Source organism: Triturus cristatus, chromosome 4_1 (assembly GCF_964204655.1).
Source record: "Triturus cristatus chromosome 4_1, aTriCri1.1, whole genome shotgun sequence".
NCBI classification, from domain to species: Eukaryota; Metazoa; Chordata; class Amphibia; order Caudata; family Salamandridae; genus Triturus; species Triturus cristatus.
Genome location: NC_140585.1, coordinates 134,638,204 through 134,643,203, shown reverse-complemented (window position 1 = coordinate 134,643,203; position 5,000 = coordinate 134,638,204). Strand labels below are relative to the sequence as shown.

Below are 5,000 nucleotides of genomic sequence, written 5' to 3'. Positions count from 1 at the left end.
CCACGTCTGGAAACTTCCAGAGCTATGTAGAGAATACAAATGAGCTTTAAACTCATGTGGAAAGAGGTTTGTATGGAAAAAGGAAAACAAAAGCATATCGTACTCATAAAATTCTCAATATATAGATTCCAAAAAAGTGCTTCCAGCGAAAAGAGCTGAAAGAACACTATGGGATGTAAACCTGAATACCTTTCAATAATATGTTCTCCATCCATGCATACCACCTACATGATAAAAATCATCTCAGGTGGACGGATGACCGCGTGGCCTAATGGATAAGGCGTCTGACTTCGGATCAGAAGATTGAGGGTTCGAGTCCCTTCGTGGTCGTTTTTGGGTAAATTGGTCACACAATCTGCTTTACCTTCAGAGTGGAAAAAGTATTTTCCAATACTCTTGTAGTCCTCACTTTCTCATTACTAATCATTAATAAAGTGGAGTACATACTGTAAACTCATTCAGGTTGCATCTTCAGTCTAACTTCTTGTGCATTTTAGTGGCATTAAAAAGTGCTTCTATGCCGACGCACTGAATATGTAATAGGTTTGCAGAATTTTGACGTGACAGAATGGGTTTTTAGCTTAAGTGTGTGTAGAAGAACTGCAAGGTGTGTGCCTATGTGTGCATAGAGTGCTACATGTGTAAAATCTGTATGATTTGGGCAGTTAAAGTGCTGATTTTGCCTCCGAGTAAGAAAAGTACTACACAAAATATATAAAGGATCGGCACATTGGCTGGCTTTGCTGATGCCCCTTTGCCTAATTTGTAGTGCAATGGTTAAGTTGCAGAGTGTGGTTGAACTTGGTTAGGAGACTTAGTGCCTCTTTCCGTGTCCTACTGATGATAAGGATGGCTTGATACCATTTTCTAAGCCCAGTATATTGAGAAAAGAAGTAAGTGAAGAAGAAGTGTGGAGTCGAAAGTGGTTCTCCAATTTCTCTCCACTTGCTAAAATTGCAAAGTCTCCATTATAGCATAGAAGAGAGCGTTAAAGTCGGGAATGGAAGAGGATGAAAATGGGAAGTTTACTTATAGAGAGAAGTGAGAAATGCCCTGTGTGCACACACCGGTGTCTGACCATAGAATACATTTAAAAAATGCCTCTAGAAAAGAGCTATGCATGTGTGCCTCAGTGGCCTAATGGATAAGGCACTGGCCTCCTAAGCCAGGGATTGTGGGTTCAAGTCCCATCGGAGGTGATAACAAAAATCCTCCCTCTTTCTTTTCCAGAAAATTAGGTAGATTTATTACATGCTTCCTCTCAGAAGTTTATGGGGGATTAGGTACTTTGAAACGGTCCCATTTTACTTGTGTACACTTCACAGTCATGTTAGTGTTCTGAAACTGCAAAGTAGATTTTTAAATGCCTATTTTTGTGAGATGCATTTTCGACCGGCCAGAACATATTCCTTTGGAAAAAATTATATGAATTGGATTGGTGTGAATCTTGTTTCTAGAGGTGGTGACAGGCTTTCAGCTACTTGAATAGGTCAAGCCAGGATTCATAAAAATTATACAACCTATGTGAGTGTGAAAAATTAGCATATGCAGGAAGGAGCAATTTGTCCTACTTTCAAAACAGTTTCACTCCACATCTGGAAACTTCCAGAGCTATGTAGAGAATACAAATGAGCTTTAAACTCATGAGGAAAGAGGTTTGTATGCAAAAAGGAAAACAAAAGCATATCGTACTCATAAAATACTCAATGTATAGATTCCAAAAAAGTGCTTCCAGCGAAAAGAGCTGAAAGAACACTATGGGATGTAAACCTGAATACCTTTCAATAATATGTTCTCCATCCATGCATACCACCTACATGATAAAAATCATCTCAGGTGGACGGATAACTGCGTGGCCTAATGGATAAGGCGTCTGACTTCGGATCAGAAGATTGAGGGTTCGAGTCCCTTCGTGGCCGTTTTTGGCCAATGGTCACACAATCTGCTTTACATTCAGAGTGGAAAAAGTCTTTTCCAATACTCTTGTAGTCCTCACTTTCTCATTACTAATCATTAATAAAGTGGAGTACATACTGTAAACTCATTCAGGTTGCATCTTCAGTCTAACTACTTGTGCATTTTAGTGGCATTAAAAAGTGCTTCTATGCCGACGCACTGAATATGTAATAGGTTTGCAGAATTTTGGCGTGACAGAATGGGTTTTTAGCTTAAGTGTGTGTAGAAGAACTGCAAGGTGTGTGCCTATGTGTGCATAGAGTGCTACATGTGTAAAGTCTGTATGATTTGGGCAGTTAAAGTGCTGAATTTGCCTCCGAGTAATAAAAGTACTACAAAAAATGTATAAAGGATCGGCACATTGGCTGCCTTTGCTGATGCCCCCGTTGCCTAATTTGTAGTGCAATGGTTAAGTTGCAGAGTGTGGTTGAACTTGGTTAGGAGACTCGGTGCCTCTTTCCGTGTTCTGCTGATGATAAGGATGGCTTGATACCATTTTCTAAGCCCAGTATATTGAGAAAAGAAGTAAGTGAAGAAGAAGTGTGGAGTCGAAAGTGGTTCTCCAATTTCTCTCCACTTGCTAAAATTGCAAAGTCTCCATTATAGCATAGAAGAGAGCGTTAAAGTCGGGGATGGAAGAGGATGAAAATGGGAAGTTTACTTATAGAGAGAAGTGAGAAATGCCCTGTGTGCACACACCGGTGTCTGACCATAGAATACATTTGAATAATGTCTCTAGAAAAGAGCTATGCATGTGTGCCTCAGTGGCCTAAAGGATAAGGCACAGGCCTCCTAAGCCAGGGATTGTGGGTTCGAGTCCCATCTGAGGTGATAACAAAAATCCTCCCTCTTTCTTTTCCAGAAAATTAGGTAGATTTATTACATGCTTCCTCTCAGAAGTTTATGAGGGATTAGGTACTTTGAAACGGTCCCATTTTACTTGTGTACACTTCACAGTCATGTTAGTGTTCTGAAACTGCAAAGTAGATTTTTAAATGCCTATTTTTGTGAGATGCATTTTCGACCGGCCAGAACATATTCCTTTGGAAAAAATGATATGAATTGGATTGGTGTGAATCTTGTTTCTAGAGGTGGTGACAGGCTTTCAGCTACTTGAATAGGTCAAGCCAGGATTCATAAAACTTATACAACCTATGTGAGTGTGAAAAATTAGCATATGCAGGAAGGAGCAATTTGTACTACTTTCAAAACAGTTTCACTCCACGTCTGGAAACGTCCAGAGCTATGTAGAGCATACAAATGAGCTTTAAACTCATGAGGAAAGAGGTTTGTATGGAAAAAGGAAAACAAAAGCATATCGTACTCATAAAATTCTCAATATATAGATTCCAAAAAAGTGCTTCCAGCGAAAAGAGCTGAAAGAACACTATGGGATGTAAACCTGAATACCTTTCAATAATATGTTCTCCATCCATGCATACCACCTACATGATAAAAATCATCTCAGGTGGACGGATGACCGCGTGGCCTAATGGATAAGGTGTCTGACTTCGGATCAGAAGATTGAGGGTTCGAGTCCCTTCGTGGTCGTTTTTGGCCAATGGTCACACAATCTGCTTTACATTCAGAGTGGAAAAAGTCTTTTCCAATACTCTTGTAGTCCTCACTTTCTCATTACTAATCATTAATAAAGTGGAGTACATACTGTAAACTCATTCAGGTTGCATCTTCAGTCTAACTACTTGTGCATTTTAGTGGCATTAAAAAGTGCTTCTATGCCGACGCACTGAATATGTAATAGGTTTGCAGAATTTTGACGTGACAGAATGGGTTTTTAGCTTAAGTGTGTGTAGAAGAACTGCGCAGTGTGTGCCTATCTGTGCATAGAGTGCTACATGTGTAAAATCTGTATGATTTGGGCAGTTAAAGTGCTGATTTTGCCTCCGAGTAAGAAAAGTACTACACAAAATGTATAAAGGATCGGCACATTGGCTGCCTTTGCTGATGCCCCCGTTGCCTAATTTGTAGTGCAATGGTTAAGTTGCAGAGTGTGGTTGAACTTGGTTAAGAGACTTAGTGCCTCTTTCCGTGTCCTACTGATGATAAGGATGGCTTGATACCATTTTCTAAGCCCAGTATATTGAGAAAAGATGTAAGTGAAGAAGAAGTGTGGAGTCGAAAGTGGTTCTCCAATTTCTCTCCACTTGCTAAAATTGCAAAGTCTCCATTATAGCATAGAAGAGAGCGTTAAAGTCGGGGATGGAAGAGGATGAAAATAGGAAGTTTACTTATAGAGAGAAGTGAGAAATGCCCTGTGTGCACACACCGGTGTCTGACCATAGAATACATTTGAATAATGTCTCTAGAAAAGAGCTATGCATGTCTGCCTCAGTGGCCTAAAGGATAAGGCACAGGCCTCCTAAGCCAGGGATTGTGGGTTCGAGTCCCATCTGAGGTGATAACAAAAATCCTCCCTCTTTCTTTTCCAGAAAATTAGGTAGGTTTATTACATGCTTCCTCTCAGAAGTTTATGAGGGATTAGGTACTTTGAAACGGTCCCATTTTACTTGTGTACACTTCACAGTCATGTTAGTGTTCTGAAACTGCAAAGTAGATTTTTAAATGCCTATTTTTGTGAGATGCATTTTCGACCGGCCAGAACATATTCCTTTGGAAAAAAAATATGAATTGGATTGGTGTGAATCTTGTTTCTAGAGGTGGTGACAGGCTTTCAGCTACTTGAATAGGTCAAGCCAGGATTCATAAAACTTATACAACCTATGTGAGTGTGAAAAATTAGCATATGCAGGAAGGAGCAATTTGTACTACTTTCAAAACAGTTTCACTCCACGTCTGGAAACGTCCAGAGCTATGTAGAGCATACAAATGAGCTTTAAACTCATGAGGAAAGAGGTTTGTATGGAAAAAGGAAAACAAAAGCATATCGTACTCATAAAATTCTCAATATATAGATTCCAAAAAAGTGCTTCCAGCGAAAAGAGCTGAAAGAACACTATGGGATGTAAACCTGAATACCTTTCAATAATATGTTCTCCATCCATGCATACCACCTACATGATAAA

At 39.7% G+C, this 5,000-nt stretch overlaps 2 non-coding genes across 2 annotated transcripts; both read left to right on the top strand.

Annotated features, from left to right (window-relative positions):
• Positions 1-257: 257 nt before the first annotated feature.
• On the top strand, positions 258-330 carry TRNAR-UCG (transfer RNA arginine (anticodon UCG)). Its single transcript has one exon. It is a non-coding gene; the product is annotated as a tRNA-Arg (tRNA).
• Positions 331-3,434: 3,104 nt separating this feature from the next.
• TRNAR-UCG (transfer RNA arginine (anticodon UCG)) lies at positions 3,435-3,507 on the top strand. Its single transcript has one exon. It is a non-coding gene; the product is annotated as a tRNA-Arg (tRNA).
• Positions 3,508-5,000: the final 1,493 nt, after the last annotated feature.